Source organism: Engystomops pustulosus, chromosome 1 (assembly GCF_040894005.1).
Source record: "Engystomops pustulosus chromosome 1, aEngPut4.maternal, whole genome shotgun sequence".
NCBI classification, from domain to species: domain Eukaryota; kingdom Metazoa; phylum Chordata; class Amphibia; order Anura; family Leptodactylidae; genus Engystomops; species Engystomops pustulosus.
In genome coordinates, this window is record NC_092411.1 from 192,636,529 (window position 1) to 192,659,631 (window position 23,103).

Sequence of the window (23,103 nt, forward strand, 5' to 3'; positions counted from 1 at the left end):
AACACATGGGCCAGGCATGGCACATGTGTCAGTCTGCCGAGTTGCAGAGCCGCCACCAGGTTACGGCCGTTGTCACACACAACCATTCCCGGCTTGAGGTTCAGCGGTGCCAGCCACAGATCAGTCTGCGCCGTGATGCCCTGTAATAGCTCTTGGGCGGTGTGCCTTTTGTCGCCTAGGCTCAGCAGTTTGAGCACCGCCTGCTGTCGCTTAGCGACGGCACTGCTGCTGTGCCTAGAGCTACCGACTGATGGCGCCGTGCCCACGGATGGTAGTTCGGAGAAGGAGGTGGAGGAGGGGTGGGAGGAGGAGGAGGCATAGTAGGCCTGAAACACCTGGACCGAGGTAGGCCCCGCAATCCTCGGCGTCGGCAGTATATGAGCAGCCCCAGTGTCAGGCTCGGTCCCAGCCTCCACCAAGTTAACCCAATGTGCCGTCAGCGATATATAGTGGCCCTGCCCGGCAGCACTCGTCCACGTGTCCGTGGTCAGGTGGACCTTGTCAGAAACGGCGTTGGTCAGGGCACGGATGATGTTGTCTGACACGTGCTGGTGCAGGGCTGGGACGGCACATCGGGAAAAGTAGTGGCGGCTGGGGACCGAATACCGAGGGGCGGCCGCCGCCATGAGGTTGCGAAAGGCCTCGGTCTCTACTAGCCTATAGGGCAGCATCTCCAGGCTAAGCAATCTGGAGATGTGCACATTAAGGGCTTGGGCGTGCGGGTGGGTTGCACTATATTTGCGTTTCCGCTCCAGCGTCTGGGGTATGGAGAGCTGAACGCTGGTGGATGCTGTGGAGGATCGTGGAGGCGACGATGGGGTTTTTGTGGCAGGGTCCTGGGCAGGGGGCTGACTAGCAGCTGACACAGGGGAAGGAGCAGTGGTGTGCACGGCCGGAGGTGAACGGGCTTGTTGCCACTGAGTGGGGTGTTTAGCATTCATATGCCTGCGCATACTGGTGGTAGTTAAGCTAGTAGTGGTGGAACCCCTGCTGAGCCTGGTTTGGCAAATGTTGCACACCACAGTCCGTCGGTCATCCGGTGTTTCCTTAAAGAACCTCCAGACTTCTGAAGATCTAGCCCTCGCCGCAGGAGCCCTCGCCACGGGAGCTTCACTAGTTGACACATTTGGCGCTGATGCACCAGCTCTGGCCCTGCCTCTCCGTCTGGCCCCACCACTGCCTCTTCCAACCTGTTCTGGTCGAGGACTCTCCTCCGTCTCAGAAGCACTGTGTTCACCCGGCCTCTCAACCCAGCTTGGGTCTGTCACCTCATCATCCTCCGATCCCTCAGTCTGCTCCCCCCTCGGACTTCCTGCCCTGACAACAACTTCCCCACTGTCTGACAACCGTGTCTCCTCATCGTCGGACACCTCTTTACACACTTCCACTACGTCAAGAAGGTCATCATCACCCACAGACTGTGACTGTTGGAAAACCTGGGCATCGGAAAATTGCTCAGCAGCAACCGGACAAGTGGTTTGTGACTGTGGGAAGGGTCCAGAAAACAGTTCCTCAGAGTATGCCGGTTCAAATGCCAAATTTTCCTGGGAGGGGGCAGACTGGGGGGGAGGAGGCTGAGGTGCAGGAGCTGGAGGAGTGGCGATTTCGGTGACATGGGTGGACTGCGTGGAAGACTGACTGGTGGTGGACAAATTGCTCGAAGCATTGTCAGCAATCCACGACATCACCTGTTCGCACTGTTCTGGCCTCAACAGTGCTCTACCACGAGTCCCAGTAACTTCAGACATGAACCTAGGGAGTGTAGCTCTGCGGCGTTCCCCTGCTCCCTCATCAGCAGGTGGTGTCTCACCCCGCCCAGGACCACGGCCTCTGACCCCTGCAGTAGTTGGACGCCCACGTCCCCGCCCTCGTCCTCTACCCCTAGCCCTCGGGTTAAACATTTTTAAAATGAGAGTTATAACTTTATTTTTTTTTTTACTTTTTTTTGTTTTTTTTTGTGTGTTTTTTTTTTTTTTGTGTTTTTTGTTTTTTTTTGAGTTTTTAAAACCAAACAATGCTATCCTATTGCTATGGCTATTTTCTAGCCAAGTATCAAAGCACACTACTATGCCAGATGAGATGACACTGAGTTAGTGCCTAATTGAAATCCAACCCCTACTAAATTTTCCCACTTCGGTCTTTGCTATGGATATGTGCGTCACTAAGCGCAGAACACAGCGGTCGCAAGTCTCACTACAAATTGCTCAGAATTGGCTAGTACATGCACTGCAGAAAGTACAGCCACCAGCAGATCAACCAGAAATCAAATATATAGAACGCTACTGTATGCGTAAGTAAGCTCTTTGTATTCTCCTATGGCTATTTTCTAGCCAAGTATCAAAGCACACTACTGTCAGATGAGATGACACTGAGTTAGTGCCTAATTGGGGGGTGGAGCATGGTCCGTGCAGCGCGCTGCGTGATGTCGTAGCGCGTGCTGCACGTGTCTGGAGGCGGGATGCTGCGCCTTGAAGCCGGGACGCTCTCTCCTCTCTAAGGCTTCTTACTGAGACCGCGATGTGGAGGAAGGTAGCGGTACATGCCGCAGCCTGAAGCCGGGTCGCTCTTCCCTTACTAAGGATAGCGGGCAATTGAGGCTGGTGCGGCCCCTTTTCTTGTCGGCAGCGAGGGGCGAAAGTGAATGTCGGACGTGAGCTGGGCCGGTACGCTGCTCGGTGCCCCTGGAGGAGCACTGTCTGGTGCGCTGGGAGGAAGTCCGAGGCTGAAGAGGAGTCAGTGTCTCGGGACCCGGTGCTGTGTCGGTGTGGGGACCTCGTACAGGCAAGGCTCGGTAGAGGCTGGTGGGCCAAAGTCGGGATTGGCGGAAGACACAGTCTTCTTTCCTTTTTGGAGCATAGAGAGCGCTGATGTGCTGCAGGTATGGATGTCAAAGTGAGAGTCTCTTGAGTGCAGCAAGAGGTCTGGAGATGTCCAACTGCTACTGAACTTCAAGCTGGTAAAGTTGTATTTCTTTATATCTGTTGAAACTTAAGCCACTGCCTCCTTGCTAACTAACATAAAAGCTACACTGCTGTTCCAGGACCATTTAACATCGACTGTGTGCTATTGCCTTTGTTTTTCGCTTATATGCCAAGTCTATTACAGTGACTTTAACGTTATCTAACATCTAACATAAAGGCGATATTGTTGCTCCGCTGCTACCTAACTGTATCTTATGCTGCCGCCCCTTGCTGCTCTGCTGCTACCTAACTGCGCTTTTACACTACTGCTCCTCGCTTGCTGATCATCAAGATTACATCAAGACCGCAACGATCTATTCCGGTGTCCTATTTCCCAGCTATTACTGAGCGAATATAACTGTGTCTTTTTTTTTTTTTTTTTTTTTCTCCTTTTTTTCTTTTTCTCCTTTTTTGGTTGCTGCTGCTTCTCTGCTGTCTAATTAACAAGCCCATAACAGTGTCGTTAACATCATCGAACATAAAGGATCCATTGCTGCTTCATTGCTACTAACATTGTCTCTCCACTATTGTCTATTTAACACCAAGACTGTGGCGTATTGTTGCTAAATAATAAGCTAATCTAATAACTCTTTGGCTTGCTTACTTATACTAAGTTGATACGGCTGCTTTATTTTTCAGTCATCATTGTGCCTGTATAACTGATGTACTGTTATCCAAACAATGTTCAACAGCGAATTCTTAAAAGCTGCTAAATATCAAGCATATTTATTTGATATGTAATTTATGTTTGTCGTCTAATATTTAGTAGCGTACCATTTTGTAACTGCTTTCTTGGACTTCTAGTACTAAGTTCGCATTTTTGATACACTGTTAATTAATATTGATGCTGTTGTTTCTATGCTTGCCAATAGGCTGACATTGTAGCACTGTACCTATATTCCACAGTTGTTTATACTGGTGCCCTGTTAGGGGATAGGAACGAGGAATAGGAATATACTAACCCTGCTGCTGCCACATATTGTTACTAGGTGGAGTAATAGGGGTCTGTTCTCCTGCTGGGGGGTACTAAAAGTACTCGTTCTCTTGGATGTGTACAATGGGGAGCAAGAGGCAAAACAAAAGCGTTACCAAAGCTAGACTCTCAGATGCTGGAGTATCCCCGGGAGGAAAAAAAAGAGATGGCAAGATGGAAAAATATTTGCAATCACCAGGTGCCCCTCAAAATAAGGGTCATACAAGTGGTGAGCGCCACAAAGGGGGCGGGGCCTCGCAGCTTGCCATGGATGATTCTATGGATAAAACTTGTGCTGAGGAGAACACTGTGGGAAATGAGGAGGCTGAGGCGAATGTATCCTTAAAAGATATATCATTGCAAATAACTCAATGTATTGCTGCTGTAGGCAATGTGCTAAAAGAAATAGGCGGTCTGAAAAATGATGTCGGCCTGCTGAGGGAAGATTTTAATAATCTCAGAGGCAGAACTAAGGAGGTAGAAGAGCGACTAGGAAAGGTTGAGGACCAAACATCAGATATTACAAATCGGATTAAAGAATTAGAAAAAAGAGAGTTGGTAATGCAGGAGAAATTGACTGATCTGGAGAATCGGTCGAGAAGAAACAACCTGAGGATTGTTGGGTTCCCTGAGGGGGTAGAGGGCGAGGATGCCACCAAATTTGTTACTGATTGGCTGATGGCCGCCTTTCCAGAGGGGGTCCGCACCGGGGTCTTTCTGGTGGATCGTGCCCACCGGGTTCCAGCCCGTGCTCGCCCGGCTGGGGCGCTCCCCAGAAACATGTTGGTAAGGCTTCTCTCCCCGAGAGATAGGGATAACATATTGAAGGCCGCACGTTCTAAGAACCAGTTGAAATATGATAATTCCCCAATTATGATCTTCCCTGACTATCCGCAGGAAATCCAAAAGAAGAGAGTCAGTTATGCCGGCCTCAAAAAAAGATTGAGAGAAAAAGGGGTAGTTTACTCCCTAATGTATCCCGCTAAGTTGAAGATAATATTTGAAGGGAAAGCCCATTTTTTTGACGATGTCAAAGAGGCAAATGAGTGGGTAGAGAGGGTCATAAAAATCTGAGGCCTCAGGCGGCCGCATCCGCTCCAGCAAAAATATTGCTCCAGGATGAGTCCAGGGTTTAAATACTCAGGGCAATGGGGAAGGGGAAGGGGGGATAGGGGGGAAGTGGGGGGCGGGTGGGATTTTCTGGCGGCTGGTGACTGGTACCTAGGTTATACTGAAGAGCAGGGTGAAGAGAGGCTACATATTCCATTTGTAGATAAAGGATGATAAAAGTGCTATCATGGAATGTCCGGGGTCTAGGTGACAGGCTAAAAAGGAAAGCCGTATTTGATTTATGTCTCTCATACCAGCCTGACGTAATCTGTCTGCAGGAAACACACCTGTCAGGTGATAACAGTAAACAGATATATAAACCATGGATAAGCCACTATTACCATACTGCCTTTTCTTCATATGCTCGCGGAGTTAGTATGATGATTAGTAAGAGGATAAGTTTTGTAGAGCATGAGGTAAGGATAGATCCTTTAGGAAGGTACATTATCCTGCATGCCTCGCTCAATGGAGCAAGTTTAGTTTTGGTGGGGATATATCTCCCCCCCACCGCCCCATTAGAAGTATTGGTAAAGATAATGAACCAACTTGAGATATATGAGGGGGATCCAATTTATCTGATGGGGGATTTCAACCAGGTTATGAATACAAGCCTGGACAGGCTTAAAAGTAAACAGTACGGTGGAATAACGGCCAAACAGCCAAATACCATCTTTGGGAGGCTGATTACGGAGCTCGGATACAGGGATGTATGGAGAGAGAAGAACCCCGCAAGGAGGGATTATACCTGCTACTCTAAATCATGCAGCTCCCTCTCTCAAATCGACCTAGTCCTGGCTAATGACCCTGGTAGTAATTTGGTGACGGGGATAGCAATAGGGGCAAGAGGACTTTCAGACCACTCTCCAGTGTGGTTTACAATAAAAAGGTATAATAGCACCGGCATCACTTTTTACAAAGTCAAACCCTTCTGGTTCAATTTAATAAAAGACCATAAAAACTTAAAAGAAGAAATTGAATTTATGTGGGATCATAATATAGAGGGGCAGGATATAAGGGTGGTATGGGATACACTGAAGGCGCACCTGAGGGGGTTGATTCGGGATCAGGTTCTATTTTATAAAAAAAAGAAACGAGAGTCTATTCAACTGGTAAAAGATAAGGTTTTAAATCTGGAGAATGAATTTGTGCAAAATCCAACAGAGGAGAATAAAAGATTATGGGTAGACGCACAGGAATGTCTTGGTAGATTTTGTCTAGAGAAAGCGGCGTGGGAGCACAGAAGACAGGGCCAAAAAACTATACTGGGGGAGTATCTGTCAATGAAAAGATTGGCGGCATTATTGAAGACCCAGAATAAGAGCAATACCTTAGGTGCCATTAAAGGGAGAGATGGATCGCTAGTAACAACTCAAGAAGGAATTAGGGAGGAGTTTAGGCTGTTTTTTGAGGGTCTGTACTCCTCCGAGTTAGTCTTGGGAGAAAAGGAAATAAATGAATCCCTGGCCAGTGTACCGGTTCCAAGATTATCAATGGAAGAGAGGGAGGTCCTGGAGCGTCCTCTCAGTTTGGAAGAGCTGGGTGAGGCCCTAAAAGATCTCCCTAGGGGTAAGGCGGTGGGCTCTGATGGAATACCTCCTGAGGTAATACTGCATTATGCCGATACCATTCTTCCTCGCTTTTTAAGGGTACTAAACCATTCACTGATGGTGGGTCAACTACCACAGTCAATGAGGGAGGCAATCTTAGTTTTGATTCTTAAGGAAGGGAAGAGCCCCACAGATCTGGACGCATACCGGCCGATCTCCCTGCTGAACTCCGACTATAAGATCCTAGCTAAAGCCCTCGCAACTAGGTTGCAGACGGTTATACGCTCAGTTGTACATGAGGATCAGTCGGGGTTCATGCCGGGGAGATCGGTCAGGGATAACATCTTGCGAATGTGGTGGTGCATGCAATGCCCTAGTGAAGCATCAGGGACGCGCATGTTGGTTACACTGGACGCGATGAAAGCGTTTGACCGCGTTGAGTGGGACTATATATGGGCGGTTCTGAATAGAATGGGGTTCGGCACACAATTTATAAGTTGGGTGAAACTTTTATATAGCGGGGCCCAGGCCAGGGTTAGTATTGATGGTAAAGCTTCTGCTGCTTGGCAGTTATATAGAGGAACAAGGCAGGGGTGTCCCCTGTCCCCCTTGCTATTCGCAGTAATACTAGAACCTTTGGCATGTAGTATAAGAACAGCGGGGAACTTAAGAGGGTTTGTGTGGGGACAGATGGAAAGAAGAATTCAGTTGTATGCGGACGACATGCTCCTGTTTTTAGATAATGCAGAGCAGGGCGTAAAGGTAGTTGTGGACCTGATAGATCAATTCGGGCAACTGTCCGGTATCAGAATAAACTGGAGCAAGTCGGCAGGTTTACTTTTGGACTCTCCTACGGTATCCCCGCCCCCGGTCGGTCCTCTCCCGGTGGCTGGGAAGATTCGATACCTGGGTATTACAGTCAGCAATAGGCCAGGTGATTATGTAGATCTTAATATAAAACCCCTCATCTCTAGGATTAGACAAAAAATTTCAGTGTGGAATAGATTGAATCTCCCATTGGCAGCAAGAGTAGTTATTTTTAAGATGGTAATTCTGCCCCAGGTCTTATTTTTTTTTCAGAACAGTCCAATGATTATCCCTAGAAGGGTATTATCTACCTTAGACTCTCTACTAAGACATTTCCTGTGGAATGGGAAAAATGCTCGTATTAGTTTGAATAAATTGCACGCTTCAATTGATAAGGGTGGATTAGCTCTGCCAAATTTTCACTGTTACTTTATAGCTGCACAATGGCACAATCTTATAGATTACGATAGGGCACTGGCTAAATTCACGCTGGAAAATAAATACAGATGGTTTAGTAGTTTTGATATATGGAGTTTATTAGAGACAGCGGTTTTCCTGAAATTGGACTTCAAGGAAGGAGACTCGTTGTATGCACTAATGCAATGGGTGTGGGATAGGGTTAAAAATCAAAAAGGGGTTAGGGGTTATCTAAATGCGACACCACTATGGGGATTTATGAAATGGAATCCGTTGCATCTGGATTCGATGAAATTTTGGTGTAGTAAAGGGGTTTCGTATGTACATCAGGTAGTAGATGAGGATGGCCTGAAGCCATTTGAAGATATGGTACGAGAGTTTAATTTGGGAGTCAGGGACTGGTTTTTTTTTACTCAACTTAGGTGCGCCTTCAGTGTTTGTTTGCTAAACAGGGATTTCCTACTAGAAGAGCATCCCTTGAGAGATATGTTTACCCCCTCGAATAGAAAGGGTTTGATGTCTAGAGTATACAAATTATTGACCAAAAGTGAGACCGATCTCCCGGCAAAAGAGTGCTATGTAAAATGGCAGAAAGACATACCGGATCTGACGGAGGAGGAGTGGGTGGACTCATTGTATATGACTAGCAGGAATATCAAGAATATGTCCCATATTGTATCCCAGACCTTTATTGTACATAGAGTGCATCTATCACCAAAGCGGTTAAACTACTTTTGGAAAAAAAATGAAGAGAGGTGCCCTAGATGTAACTTGTTGGACGCGGACGTCGTGCATATGTTGTGGAGGTGTCCAAAGCTGCATCGGTATTGGACTAATGTTGTGAACAAACTGCAGAGTGTATTTAATTGTGAAATTCCGCTAGGTGTACAGAATTGCATTCTGGGCACGAAAATTGGTATTATAGGCACAGCGGGCTGTATTTCGAGTGTTTTGAAAGGTCTACTGATGGCTAGATTAATAATCCTAAGACACTGGAAGGATAAGGAGGCCCCCAGGGTAAAAGACTGGGAGGGAAGATTAGACACTCTATTCTATGCAGAAAAATACGAAGAATATGAAAAGGGTGTAAAAAAAGTTGGAATGAGGGATAGTTGGCTTAACAGACCGAATGAGTAATAATGTGCTGTGGCCCAAGTAAAGAGAGCGAAAGCGTCTCTAAAATATAGTCACTTGTTTTACGTACGCTCTTGCGATGATACTTATAGGTATGGAACTGATAATGGTCACCAGCTGCCAGGAGGGTGGGGTGGGATGGGAGGAAGTGGGGACAAAAATATAAAAATCCTTATCTTATATCCCCGCTGTGTTTATAAGAATGTGTATCAAAAGTGGGATTGTGTATAAAGTTATTGTAAGAAACATGATTGTGTATGCGCTCATGACAATTCTCTTTTTTATAATGTATATTGAATGTTTAATAAACAATTTATATAAAAAAAAAAAAAAGAGTTAGTGCCTAATTGAAATCCAACCCCTACTAAATTTTCCCACTTCGGTCTTTGCTATGGATATGTGCGTCACTAAGCGCAGAACACAGCGGTCGCAAGTCTCACTACAAATTGCTCAGAATTGGCTAGTACATGCACTGCAGAAAGTACAGCCACCAGCAGATCAACCAGAAATCAAATATATAGAACGCTACTGTATGCGTAAGTAAGCTCTTTGTATTCTCCTATGGCTATTTTCTAGCCAAGTATCAAAGCACACTACTGTCAGATGAGATGACACTGAGTTAGTGCCTAATTGAAATCCAACCCCTAGTAAATTTTCCCACTTCGGTCTTTGCTATGGATATGTGCGTCACTAAGCGCAGAACACAGCGGTCGCAAGTCTCACTACAAATTGCTCAGAATTGGCTAGTACATGCACTGCAGAAAGTACAGCCACCAGCAGATCAACCAGAAATCAAATATATAGAACGCTACTGTATGCGTAAGTAAGCTCTTTGTATTCTCCTATGGCTATTTTCTAGCCAAGTATCAAAGCACACTACTGTCAGATGAGATGACACTGAGTTAGTGCCTAATTGAAATCCAACCCCTACTAAATTTTCCCACTTCGGTCTTTGCTATGGATATGTGCGTCACTAAGCGCAGAACACAGCGGTCGCAAGTCTCACTACAAATTGCTCAGAATTGGCTAGTACATGCACTGCAGAAAGTACAGCCACCAGCAGATCAACCAGAAATCAAATATATAGAACGCTACTGTATGCGTAAGTAAGCTCTTTGTATTCTCCTATGGCTATTTTCTAGCCAAGTATCAAAGCACACTACTGTCAGATGAGATGACACTGAGTTAGTGCCTAATTGAAATCCAACCCCTACTAAATTTTCCCACTTCGGTCTTTGCTATGGATATGTGCGTCACTAAGCGCAGAACACAGCGGTCGCAAGTCTCACTACAAATTGCTCAGAATTGGCTAGTACATGCACTGCAGAAAGTACAGCCACCAGCAGATCAACCAGAAATCAAATATATAGAACGCTACTGTATGCGTAAGTAAGCTCTTTGTATTCTCCTATGGCTATTTTCTAGCCAAGTATCAAAGCACACTACTGTCAGATGAGATGACACTGAGTTAGTGCCTAATTGAAATCCAACCCCTACTAAATTTTCCCACTTCGGTCTTTGCTATGGATATGTGCGTCACTAAGCGCAGAACACAGCGGTCGCAAGTCTCACTACAAATTGCTCAGAATTGGCTAGTACATGCACTGCAGAAAGTACAGCCACCAGCAGATCAACCAGAAATCAAATATATAGAACGCTACTGTATGCGTAAGTAAGCTCTTTGTATTCTCCTATGGCTATTTTCTAGCCAAGTATCAAAGCACACTACTGTCAGATGAGATGACACTGAGTTAGTGCCTAATTGAAATCCAACCCCTACTAAATTTTCCCACTTCGGTCTTTGCTATGGATATGTGCGTCACTAAGCGCAGAACACAGCGGTCGCAAGTCTCACTACAAATTGCTCAGAATTGGCTAGTACATGCACTGCAGAAAGTACAGCCACCAGCAGATCAACCAGAAATCAAATATATAGAACGCTACTGTATGCGTAAGTAAGCTCTTTGTATTCTCCTATGGCTATTTTCTAGCCAAGTATCAAAGCACACTACTGTCAGATGAGATGACACTGAGTTAGTGCCTAATTGAAATCCAACCCCTACTAAATTTTCCCACTTCGGTCTTTGCTATGGATATGTGTGCCACTAAGAGCTAAACACAACGGTAGCAAGTCCCCCTGCTAATTCCTCACAAAATGGTACTAGATGCAAATTAAAATAAAAAAAGTAGAACGTTATTGTAGCCCTAAGAAGGGCTGTTGGGTTCTTTGAGAATCACTCCTGCCTAACAGTAAGCTAATAGAACACCCTAACGCTTTCCCTGACCAGCAGCAGCTCTCTCCCTAGCGGCATCCAGACACAGAATGATCCGAGCAGCGCGGGCAGCGGCTAGTCTATCCCAGGGTCACCTGATCTGGCCAGCCAACCACTGCTATGGACGTGTAAGGGTACCACGTCATGCTGGGTGGAGTGCAGAGTCTCCTGGCTTGTGATTGGCTCTGTTTCTGGCCGCCAAAAAGCAAAACGGCGGGAGCTGCCATTTTCTCGAGCGGGCGAAGTATTCGTCTGAGCAACGAGCAGTTTCGAGTACCCTAATGCTCGACCGAGCATCAAGCTCGGACGAGCATGTTCGCTCATCTCTATTAAAGATCTAGGGACATTGTAAACTCACTGAGAATAGATACATTTATATCTTTGATGTTTCTTTAAAACCATATTTACAGTGTGGAAGTTTAGCATATATTTCTTGATTGAGTGATTATGTCCATTTGCATGAAGATCTCTAACAACTTTAACAGTAATACTCCAAAGTATTTATGAAATCAAGAACTTTTCATTTTGCCGTTAATGGACTATGAGGACCTTATATTCTCCTTCATTTAACCTCAGTATTTTTTTCTATCTCAGTGAGAGCTTTTTCAGAGCCTGGATAGCTCAGTCGGTAGAGCATCAGACTTTTAATCTGAGGGTCCAGGGTTCAAGTCCCTGTTCAGGCGGCAGTCCTTTTACAAGAAAAAGTTTCTTAGTTTCCTCTTAAATTGACATGTCAATAAAGGAAGCAGTAGACAGCTTTAAGCATGACATTATACTTTCAAATATGTACCTTTTTTTTTAAAAGTATTTATTTTTGCAATTTTTGAAATTTTATACAATTACAATAAACAAAACCAGAAAACAAGATTGTCTGCCACATATTTCCTTCCCCCCATTACAGGATTATTATACAACAGCCATGGTAACAATCAGGTTCTTGCTGTGTTACAAAACTACCTGAGGGATATTACACAATAGATAACAGCAGGATACTGCAGCCAGACATCTTGATACAACACAAACAACTATTGACACATAGACAATCAGTCACACACACACACACACATACCAGCACGCTCAGTCTCCTTCATCATGGAGAGGAGTATATGTCACATGTGATTATAAGGCTGTATGGGGAGTCGCGCACCATCTGGACCAGATGCGATCAAACTTCTGGGGACACTTCCTGTTGGTATACAGGGACCGGTAGTGGGGAATGACGCTGTTAATAAGTAGTATCCATCTTTTTAATGGAGGGGGCTCCTGGTCCTTCCAGGTCATCACCACCACTTTTCGGGCGTAGTATAAGACAAACCTAAAGAAAATTTTGTCATAGTGGCCATTGACAACTTCATTTATGATGCCGAGGAGACACACAGAGGGAGACATCAAGCGTGGGAAATCAAAGTGTATATTTAGGAATTCCAGCACTTCGGACCAGAAGACATGGACCCTAGGGCAGGACCAGACACAATGCAGGAAGGATCCGACTTCAGCCTGACAGCGAAAGCAAAGATCATTAGGCATTGCTCCCATGCGAAATAGTCTAGCAGGGGTGAAGTATACTCGATGGAGGAATTTAGATTGGATCAGGAAGTCCCTCGCACTCACTACAGATGTGAAGTAGGACAGTTCGACCTCCCTCCAGTCATCATCTGACAGGTCAGGGATATCCTGTCTCCAGCGTTCACAGGCTCTATCAAACGGTCTGGACTTTTGCTCTTGTAGGAGAGCATAGCACTGAGTGAGTGGCTTAGGGAGGTCCGGGGTACTCATCAGAGTCTCTAGTTTGGAGAATTTCACTGTCAGGCTGAAGGAGCCGAATTGGGCTTTGAATGCGTGCCGCAGTTGCGTGTAATGGAAGCTAGCCGTATTGGGTACAGTATGTCTCTCCCTTATCTCGTTAAAGCTGAGTAACTCTGCTACCGGGGATAAGAGCTGGCCTACAAATTTCACCCCCGCTGCCCCCCACATTGTCCAGCCCGGGAGGGAGAGGAAGTGAGAGAGCCATGGATTGAGCCACAATGGAGTCCTAGGCGAGAGAGGGGGAGAGCTGCTCGGTTCTACCAGGGATTGTGCCCTACGCCAGCACACCGCTACCGTACGTAGGGGAAGTGGGGTATCAGATGGGGACTTATACCTGTACAGCAGGTTTGTAAGGGCCTCGTAGGAACCTACCAGGGCACCAGCCAGTGCAGTAGCTGCATTACCCATGTCTATATCTATCCACCACTGGGCATATACAAGCTGGGAAGCCAGGTAATAAAGATACAGATCCGGGGCAGCCAGTCCACCCCTAGACTTGGGAGCCTGAAGCAGCGCTAAACTGAACCGCGGGGCACTACTCTGCCAGTAAAAGGACCTGAGAATGCCGTCTAAGCGTTTAAACAAACTCTTAGGAAGGAGTATAGGACAGGCATGGAAAAGGTATAGAAATTTTGGGAGAAAAATCATTTTAAATATGTTAATACGCCCGTACAAAGACAGGGGGAGAGTGGACCAGGCTTTTAGGCGTGATTCCGTTGCAGTTATCAAGGGTGTAATGTTTAACTCCGTATATGCCTGGACCCTGCGTGACACCTGAACTCCCAGATATTTAAAGGTGGACACCACCTGGACTGGGACGGGGAGGGAGTGTACCCCTACATCAGATAAGGGGAAAAGGACCGATTTGTCCCAGTTAACCCGGAGACCTGAGAACCCCCCGTAGCGTTCTATCAGGGACAGAAGGGATTCCAGAGAGGGGCCCACGTCTCCAAGGTATACAAGTGTATCATCAGCGTAGAGAGATACCTTTTCAATGATAGGACCTCTAGTAATACCCTTAATGCTATCAGAGTGACGGATCGCCACAGCAAGGGGCTCAATGGCAAGTGCGAAGAGGAGGGGAGATAGCGGGCAGCCCTGCCTAGTGCCCCTGGCCATAGGGAGAGTAGGTGAGATGTTAAGATTAGTCCGCACCCTAGCCTTGGGATCATTATACAGTAGTTTAACTAATGCTGTAAATCGAGGGCCAAGACCCATTCTAGGCAAAAGGGTCCACAGATATGCCCATTCCACAGAGTCAAACGCCTTACAATTGTCTAAGGATAAGATAAACCCAGGGTCTGGAGACCGCTCTGCCTCTGCTATATTCAGGTGTAGTCTTTGTATATTTATGTCAGTTCCCCTCCCAGGCATAAAGCCTGTCTGGTCCGGGTGAACCAAGGATAATATCACTTTATTAAGCCTTGTTGCCAGAATTTTTGCTAGGATTTTAACATCTGAGTTTAGGAGGGAAATTGGGCGGTACGAGTCGGGAAGCAGGGGATCCTTGCCAGGCTTAGGAAGAACTACAATAAGGGCCTCTCGCATGGAGTCAGGGAGGGAACCACTGTCGAGCGCATCGGAGTACAGGCTAAGTAGATGAGGGACCAGGGTCTCACAGTTATCCCTATACCACTCACCTCCCAGCCCATCAAGTCCAGGTGTCTTACCGAGGGGCAACGATTGGATGGCCAGTTCCACCTCCTCCGCCGAGAGCGGAGCATCAAGCTCCGATGACTGTGCCGATGTGAGTCTCCAAAGTGGAAGACTGTCAAGGAATCTGGAAATCTCGACGGAAGAGGCGGACAATCTGGAGCTGTAAAGAGAGGAATAGAATTCATGAAATACCATGTTTATGGCCCGGGGTTCTGTGATCAGGGTTCCACTACTGTTAAGGATAGAGGGAACGGAAGCACAAGGACGTTCAGCCCGCGATAAATACGCAAGCAGCTTCCCATTTTTATCTCCGAATTCAAAGATGGACGCTTCCCTGGCTAGCAGGCGCTTACTGGTGCGCTCCTTCACTACAGCTAGATGGTTCCTCTGCGCCTGAGCCCAAGTCTTTTTATTCCCCGGAGTAGGTTTCTCTAGATACTCCTTTTCTGCATTTACCAGTGCAGCGGTCAGCCTCTCCTCCTGCGCGTTTAGAGACTTTCTATGGCCAGCTACACCTGACATGAATGCTCCCCGCACCGAGGACTTGTACGAGTCCCAGACTAGGAGAGGATCAGGATGGGTTGAGTGTACATCCCAGAACTCGCTGTGCGCAGCCCTGACAGTACTCAGGACCGCTGGGGATTGGAGCCAGGCCGGGTGCAGGCGCCATACGCGGGAGTCGCTGGGGGGGCCTATAAGGAGACTAATGAGCAAGGCGGAGTGGTCTGATGCACTGCGTGGGCAATAGGATACCTGGTCAACGTGCGGCAACATATCAGGGGAGACAAAGGCCAGATCAATCCGAGAGAAGCTCCTGTGCACAGAGGAATAGAATGAATATTCTCTCTCTTGAGGGTGTTTACTACGCCAAACATCGGCGAGGTCTAGAGAAGTGAGCCACTCGTTCAGACGGACCGAGCCTGTGTCCAGACCACTTGTACGATCTAAGGAGGGATTAGGGACTGCATTGAAGTCACCAATGCAGAGTATCGGACTGGGAGGCATAGCAGCCAGCTTACTGGATATTAGGTGCAATACAGCTGGATCAAAGGGAGGGGGGACATAAATAGACGCTATAGTAAAGGTAAAGCCCCACAAGGCACAATGTACGATCACATAACGGCCAAAGTGATCCGGTGCTACCTGTATGACCTCTATGGGAAGCGCTTTGGATATGAGTATGGATACTCCCCTAGCGTAGACAGAGTAGGAGGAATGATACCCTCTAGCCACCCAGGCCCGCTTCAGGGAGAGGACCTTCTGACCCGTAAGGTGTGTCTCTTGGATACATACAATGTGAGGGGCTTGACGCTTAATGACATCTAACATCAGAGCCCTCTTGAATTTAGAATTAAGTCCCCTCACATTCCAGCTCATTACCTTAAGTGAAGACATCTTAGCGGAAGGGAAAGGGGTGTGGGGAAGGAGACGTGAGCAACCAAGCATTCATCCTTTCATACCACAAAGACATAGACAGACAGACAACAGTGAGCATAACAAATATAACAGAACTGAACTAACAATCCCAAGAATACAAACCCCCTGTCTAACACCCTAACAGCAGTAGTGTAGACCTATACCCAATAACAATCAAAGAGTAGAACAGTGGTCCCTAACTCAAGACAAACCTACACCATTTGTCCCGGGACCTTCAACCCTTAATGTATATATGATCAGGAGGTTATTAGGCAGCCATATTTAGAGAAAACCAAAGAGGAGATAGGGGATGGGGGAAGGGGGAGGGGAGGGGGAAGGGGGAGGGGAGAGGAGGAGGGGGGGGAATAGGGAAAGAATGAAGTGCCATATGTGGCGCACTGGTCGATATGACCAAACAGAGAACACAAATCAATCACAGGGTACATTTGTGAGGCACGTAATGTGTAAACAAATATTAGAAAACTGTAACAGTGATTTGGGACCCCTAGATAACTATTCAGGACTAAGTCCAGCATTGTCATAGCACATCAGATAAAAGGATATGTGAGTCCAGTCACTCAGGAGGTGCGGGCCTTCCAGCAGGAGCCCGAGGGGCTGCGTCAGCCCAGTGAAGTGCTTCGGTTGGGCAGGTGAAGAAACGAGTCTTCTGGCCGTCCACAATTCGGAGCTTGGAAGGGTACATCATGGAGTATTTATACCCCTTGTCACGGAGACGGGCACGGACCTCGGTGAATTGTGCTCGCTGTTTCCTGACGGATGCAGAGAAATCAGGGTAGAAGGACACTCTGCTGTTGGCATAGAGAATTTCTCCCTTGGTACGGACAGCCCTGAGGATAGAGTCCCTGTCCCTAAAGTGCAGCAGCCGGGCCAGGAAGGGTCTCGGATTGCCCCCTGGGGGGCCAGGGCGGGATGGCACGCGATGGGCCCTTTCCACTGTGAAGAACGGGGAGAAGGTATCTGCAGGAAGCATATTTTTGAGCCAATTTTCAAAAAAGGATACAGGGTCAGACCCTTCCACTTTTTCGGGGAGACCAACCACTCTGACGTTGTTCCGTCGCAGGCGGTTTTCGAGGTCATCAGCTCTGTCGATGGATGCAGACATTTGGCGCTGAAGCTCTCTGATCTGTGTCGGCATAGGCCTCTGGACATCCTCCACCTCAGATATTCTGCGTTCAGTTTCGGTGATTCGCTCTTTGGCTTTGTGGACATCATGTCGTAATAGAACAAAGTCCTGTCGCAGCTCATCCACCTTGGTGACCAGTTTGGATTGGCATCCGTTAATGGCCGCCAGCACCTCTGCAAATTTCCGATCCAACTCCGTGGCCGCGTCAGACGGATCAGCACCCTCTTCATAGCTTACAAGCTGTGGCGGGCTCTGGGAGCCTTCAAAGAGGGAGGGAGAGGAGTTTGGGGACCCCTGAGGAGAGCAAGGCTGTGTGCGGGAGAATCTCCCTAACTTTTTGGCAGCGTTTGACTGTATCTGCTCCAGAACGGCTTGTGATGTGGAGCATTCCTGCGCATCCAGGGGTTCCAGGGACTGGAATGGAGGATCCCCATGGACGGATTCATCATCCGAAGGAGGTGCAGAGACCCCGGACGCTGCTTTGAGCATTTTAGCCGTCTTCCTCCGATTACCCATGGCGTCTGGGCAGGGGGGGGCCAGTGATAAACAATCAGGAAGCCTAGCGTCCAGTAGTTAGCAGAGATACAGTCCAAACCCACGTGGAGTATTGCAGCAGGACTGCAAGGGTTAATATAAAACAGAACCCAGGAACAGGGGATCTCTGGGAATATGGAGGACTCAGTGCTGGGCTGTATAGCTTGGGGTCCCCAGGGCAGAGGTGGGCAGCAGCAGGGGAATTACTTCCCTACCTGGTCCTGGATCAGTCCAGCAGTGACAGGGTTAACCCTGCGCGCCTAGGCCTCAGGCAGCGCAGGGGAGTCCACAGGATGGCGCCTCCAGCAGGATAAAGGGCTGGCTGGAGCGCTGTCACAGTGCCCTCGGCGGTGGGAGCGATGTCCAGGCGGCAAGGTGCAGGAAAATGTCCCCGGCGATCGGTTTACCGCTGCACCGGGCGGCTAGGAGCGGGCCGCCATGCGGGTCACGTGGTCGGCCGCGGGGGAGCACGGAGGAGCGGCGCGGCGTCCGCAGCCGCCTCCAAAACGGCACCGGAGGACAGCGGCAGGTGTGTGGGGCACCCCGGGGCGGAGGGGAACGGGCACAAGTGAGGGATGGCTGCCCTAGGAGGGAGATGGGGTGTCGGGTCCCGGGAGCTCCGCGGCGCACGTCCTTCTCAGTCCGGCATCAGGCCACGCCCCCTCAAATATGTACCTTGATGCCATTAAATTCTATTTACGTCCTTTGGAAAGTTTGGCTACTGTATGTTAAAGATCTAGGGACATTGTAAACTCGCTGAGAATAGATACATTTATATCTTTGATGTTTCTTTAAAACCATATTTACAGTGTGGAAGTTTAGCATATATTTCTTCATTGAGTGATTATGTCCATTTGCATGAAGATCTCTAACAACTTCAACAGTAATACTCCAAAGTATTTATGAAATCAAGAACTTTTCATTTTGCCGTTAATGGACTATGAGGACCTTATATTCTCCTTCATTTAACCTCAGTATTTTTTTCTATCTCAGTGAGAGCTTTTTCAGAGCCTGGATAGCTCAGTCGGTAGAGCATCAGACTTTTAATCTGAGGGTCCAGGGTTCAAGTCCCTGTTCAGGCGGCAGTCCTTTTACAAGAAACAGTTTCTTAGTTTCCTCTTAAATTGACATGTCAATAAAGGAAGCAGTAGACAGCTTTAAGTATGACATTATACTTTCAAATATGTACCTTGATGCCATCAAATTCTATTTACGTCCTTTGGAAAGTTTGGCTACTGTATGTTAAAGATCTAGGGACATTGTAAACTCACTGAGAATAGATACATTTATATCTTTGATGTTTCTTTAAAACCATATTTACAGTGTGGAAGTTTAGCATATATTTCTTGATTGAGTGATTATGTCCATTTGCATGAAGATCTCTAACAACTTCAACAGTAATACTCCAAAGTATTTATGAAATCAAGAACTTTTCATTTTGCCGTTAATGGACTATGAGGACCTTATATTCTCCTTCATTTAACCTCAGTATTTTTTTCTATCTCAGTGAGAGCTTTTTCAGAGCCTGGATAGCTCAGTCGGTAGAGCATCAGACTTTTAATCTGAGGGTCCAGGGTTCAAGTCCCTGTTCAGGCGGCAGTCCTTTTACAAGAAAAAGTTTCTTAGTTTCCTCTTAAATTGACATGTCAATAAAGGAAGCAGTAGACAGCTTTAAGTATGACATTATACTTTCAAATATGTACCTTGATGCCATCAAATTCTATTTACGTCCTTTGGAAAGTTTGGCTACTGTATGTTAAAGATCTAGGGACATTGTAAACTCGCTGAGAATAGATACATTTATATCTTTGATGTTTCTTTAAAACCATATTTACAGTGTGGAAGTTTAGCATATATTTCTTGATTGAGTGATTATGTCCATTTGCATGAAGATCTCTAACAACTTCAACAGTAATACTCCAAAGTATTTATGAAATCAAGAACTTTTCATTTTGCCGTTAATGGACTATGAGGACCTTATATTCTCCTTCATTTAACCTCAGTATTTTTTTCTATCTCAGTGAGAGCTTTTTCAGAGCCTGGATAGCTCAGTCGGTAGAGCATCAGACTTTTAATCTGAGGGTCCAGGGTTCAAGTCCCTGTTCAGGCGGCAGTCCTTTTACAAGAAACAGTTTCTTAGTTTCCTCTTAAATTGACATGTCAATAAAGGAAGCAGTAGACAGCTTTAAGTATGACATTATACTTTCAAATATGTACCTTGATGCCATCAAATTCTATTTACGTCCTTTGGAAAGTTTGGCTACTGTATGTTAAAGATCTAGGGACATTGTAAACTCACTGAGAATAGATACATTTATATCTTTGATGTTTCTTTAAAACCATATTTACAGTGTGGAAGTTTAGCATATATTTCTTAATTGAGTGATTATGTCCATTTGCATGAAGATCTCTAACAACTTCAACAGTAATACTCCAAAGTATTTATGAAATCAAGAACTTTTCATTTTGCCGTTAATGGACTATGAGGACCTTATATTCTCCTTCATTTAACCTCAGTATTTTTTTCTATCTCAGTGAGAGCTTTTTCAGAGCCTGGATAGCTCAGTCGGTAGAGCATCAGACTTTTAATCTGAGGGTCCAGGGTTCAAGTCCCTGTTCAGGCAGCAGTCCTTTTACAAGAAAAAGTTTCTTAGTTTCCTCTTAAATTGACATGTCAATAAAGGAAGCAGTAGACAGCTTTAAGTATGACATTATACTTTCAAATATGTACCTTGATGCCATCAAATTCTATTTACGTCCTTTGGAAAGTTTGGCTACTGTATGTTAAAGATCTAGGGACATTGTAAACTCACTGAGAATAGATACATTTATATCTTTGATGTTTCTTTAAAACCATATTTACAGTGTGGAAGTTTAGCATATATTTCTTGATTGAGTGATTATGTCCATTTGCATGAAGATCTCTAACAACTTTAACAGTAATACTCCAAAGTATTTATGAAATCAAGAACTTTTCATTTTGCCGTTAATGGACTATGAGGACCTTATATTCTCCTTCATTTAACCTCAGTATTTTTTTCTATCTCAGTGAGAGCTTTTTCAGAGCCTGGATAGCTCGGTCGGTAGAGCATCAGACTTTTAATCTGAGGGTCCAGGGTTCAAGTCCCTGTTCAGGCGGCAGTCCTTTTACAAGAAACAGTTTCTTAGTTTCCTCTTAAATTGACATGTCAATAAAGGAAGCAGTAGACAGCTTTAAGTATGACATTATACTTTCAAATATGTACCTTGATGCCATCAAATTCTATTTACGTCCTTTGGAAAGTTTGGCTACTGTATGTTAAAGATCTAGGGACATTGTAAACTCACTGAGAATAGATACATTTATATCTTTGATGTTTCTTTAAAACCATATTTACAGTGTGGAAGTTTAGCATATATTTCTTGATTGAGTGATTATGTCCATTTGCATGAAGATCTCTAACAACTTCAACAGTAATACTCCAAAGTATTTATGAAATCAAGAACTTTTCATTTTGCCGTTAATGGACTATGAGGACCTTATATTCTCCTTCATTTAACCTCAGTATTTTTTTCTATCTCAGTGCGAGCTGTTTCAGAGCCTGGATAGCTCAGTCGGTAGAGCATCAGACTTTTAATCTGAGGGTCCAGGGTTCAAGTCCCTGTTCAGGCGGCAGTCCTTTTACAAGAAACAGTTTCTTAGTTTCCTCTTAAATTGACATGTCAATAAAGGAAGCAGTAGACAGCTTTAAGTATGACATTATACTTTCAAATATGTACCTTGATGCCATCAAATTCTATTTACGTCCTTTGGAAAGTTTGGCTACTGTATGTTAAAGATCTAGGGACATTGTAAACTCGCAGAGAATAGATACATTTATATCTTTGATGTTTCTTTAAAACCATATTTACAGTGTGGAAGTTTAGCATATATTTCTTGATTGAGTGATTATGTCCATTTGCATGAAGATCTCTAACAACTTCAACAGTAATACTCCAAAGTATTTATGAAATCAAGAACTTTTCATTTTGCCGTTAATGGACTATGAGGACCTTATATTCTCCTTCATTTAACCTCAGTATTTTTTTCTATCTCAGTGAGAGCTTTTTCAGAGCCTGGATAGCTCAGTCGGTAGAGCATCAGACTTTTAATCTGAGGGTCCAGGGTTCAAGTCCCTGTTCAGGCGGCAGTCCTTTTACAAGAAAAAGTTTCTTAGTTTCCTCTTAAATTGACATGTCAATAAAGAAAGCAGTAGACAGCTTTAAGTATGACATTATACTTTCAAATATGTACCTTGATGCCATCAAATTCTATTTACGTCCTTTGGAAAGTTTGGCTACTGTATGTTAAAGATCTAGGGACATTGTAAACTCACTGAGAATAGATACATTTATATCTTTGATGTTTCTTTAAAACCATATTTACAGTGTGGAAGTTTAGCATATATTTCTTGATTGAGTGATTATGTCCATTTGCATGAAGATCTCTAACAACTTCAACAGTAATACTCCAAAGTATTTATGAAATCAAGAACTTTTCATTTTGCCGTTAATGGACTATGAGGACCTTATATTCTCCTTCATTTAACCTCAGTATTTTTTTCTATCTCAGTGCGAGCTTTTTCAGAGCCTGGATAGCTCAGTCGGTAGAGCATCAGACTTTTAATCTGAGGGTCCAGGGTTCAAGTCCCTGTTCAGGCGGCAGTCCTTTTACAAGAAAAAGTTTCTTAGTTTCCTCTTAAATTGACATGTCAATAAAGGAAGCAGTAGACAGCTTTAAGTATGACATTATACTTTCAAATATGTACCTTGATGCCATCAAATTCTATTTACGTCCTTTGGAAAGTTTGGCTACTGTATGTTAAAGATCTAGGGACATTGTAAACTCGCTGAGAATAGATACATTTATATCTTTGATGTTTCTTTAAAACCATATTTACAGTGTGGAAGTTTAGCATATATTTCTTGATTGAGTGATTATGTCCATTTGCATGAAGATCTCTAACAACTTCAACAGTAATACTCCAAAGTATTTATGAAATCAAGAACTTTTCATTTTGCCGTTAATGGACTATGAGGACCTTATATTCTCCTTCATTTAACCTCAGTATTTTTTTCTATCTCAGTGAGAGCTTTTTCAGAGCCTGGACAGCTCAGTCGGTAGAGCATCAGACTTTTAATCTGAGGGTCCAGGGTTCAAGTCCCTGTTCAGGCGGCAGTCCTTTTACAAGAAACAGTTTCTTAGTTTCCTCTTAAATTGACATGTCAATAAAGGAAGCAGTAGACAGCTTTAAGTATGACATTATACTTTCAAATATGTACCTTGATGCCATCAAATTCTATTTAC

At 45.3% G+C, this 23,103-nt stretch overlaps 8 non-coding genes across 8 annotated transcripts; all 8 read left to right on the forward strand.

The window, feature by feature from the left end:
- The first annotated feature begins 11,831 nt into the window (after positions 1–11,831).
- TRNAK-UUU (transfer RNA lysine (anticodon UUU)) lies at positions 11,832–11,904 on the forward strand. The gene has a single exon. It is a non-coding gene; the product is annotated as a tRNA-Lys (tRNA).
- A 6,882-nt stretch (positions 11,905–18,786) lies between these two features.
- Positions 18,787–18,859, forward strand: TRNAK-UUU (transfer RNA lysine (anticodon UUU)). The gene has a single exon. It is a non-coding gene; the product is annotated as a tRNA-Lys (tRNA).
- Positions 18,860–19,300: 441 nt separating this feature from the next.
- Positions 19,301–19,373, forward strand: TRNAK-UUU (transfer RNA lysine (anticodon UUU)). The gene has a single exon. It is a non-coding gene; the product is annotated as a tRNA-Lys (tRNA).
- A 441-nt stretch (positions 19,374–19,814) lies between these two features.
- On the forward strand, positions 19,815–19,887 carry TRNAK-UUU (transfer RNA lysine (anticodon UUU)). Its single transcript has one exon. It is a non-coding gene; the product is annotated as a tRNA-Lys (tRNA).
- Positions 19,888–20,328: 441 nt separating this feature from the next.
- On the forward strand, positions 20,329–20,401 carry TRNAK-UUU (transfer RNA lysine (anticodon UUU)). The gene has a single exon. It is a non-coding gene; the product is annotated as a tRNA-Lys (tRNA).
- Positions 20,402–21,356: 955 nt separating this feature from the next.
- Positions 21,357–21,429, forward strand: TRNAK-UUU (transfer RNA lysine (anticodon UUU)). Its single transcript has one exon. It is a non-coding gene; the product is annotated as a tRNA-Lys (tRNA).
- Positions 21,430–21,870: 441 nt separating this feature from the next.
- On the forward strand, positions 21,871–21,943 carry TRNAK-UUU (transfer RNA lysine (anticodon UUU)). The gene has a single exon. It is a non-coding gene; the product is annotated as a tRNA-Lys (tRNA).
- Positions 21,944–22,384: 441 nt separating this feature from the next.
- Positions 22,385–22,457, forward strand: TRNAK-UUU (transfer RNA lysine (anticodon UUU)). Its single transcript has one exon. It is a non-coding gene; the product is annotated as a tRNA-Lys (tRNA).
- The last annotated feature ends 646 nt before the right edge of the window (positions 22,458–23,103 follow it).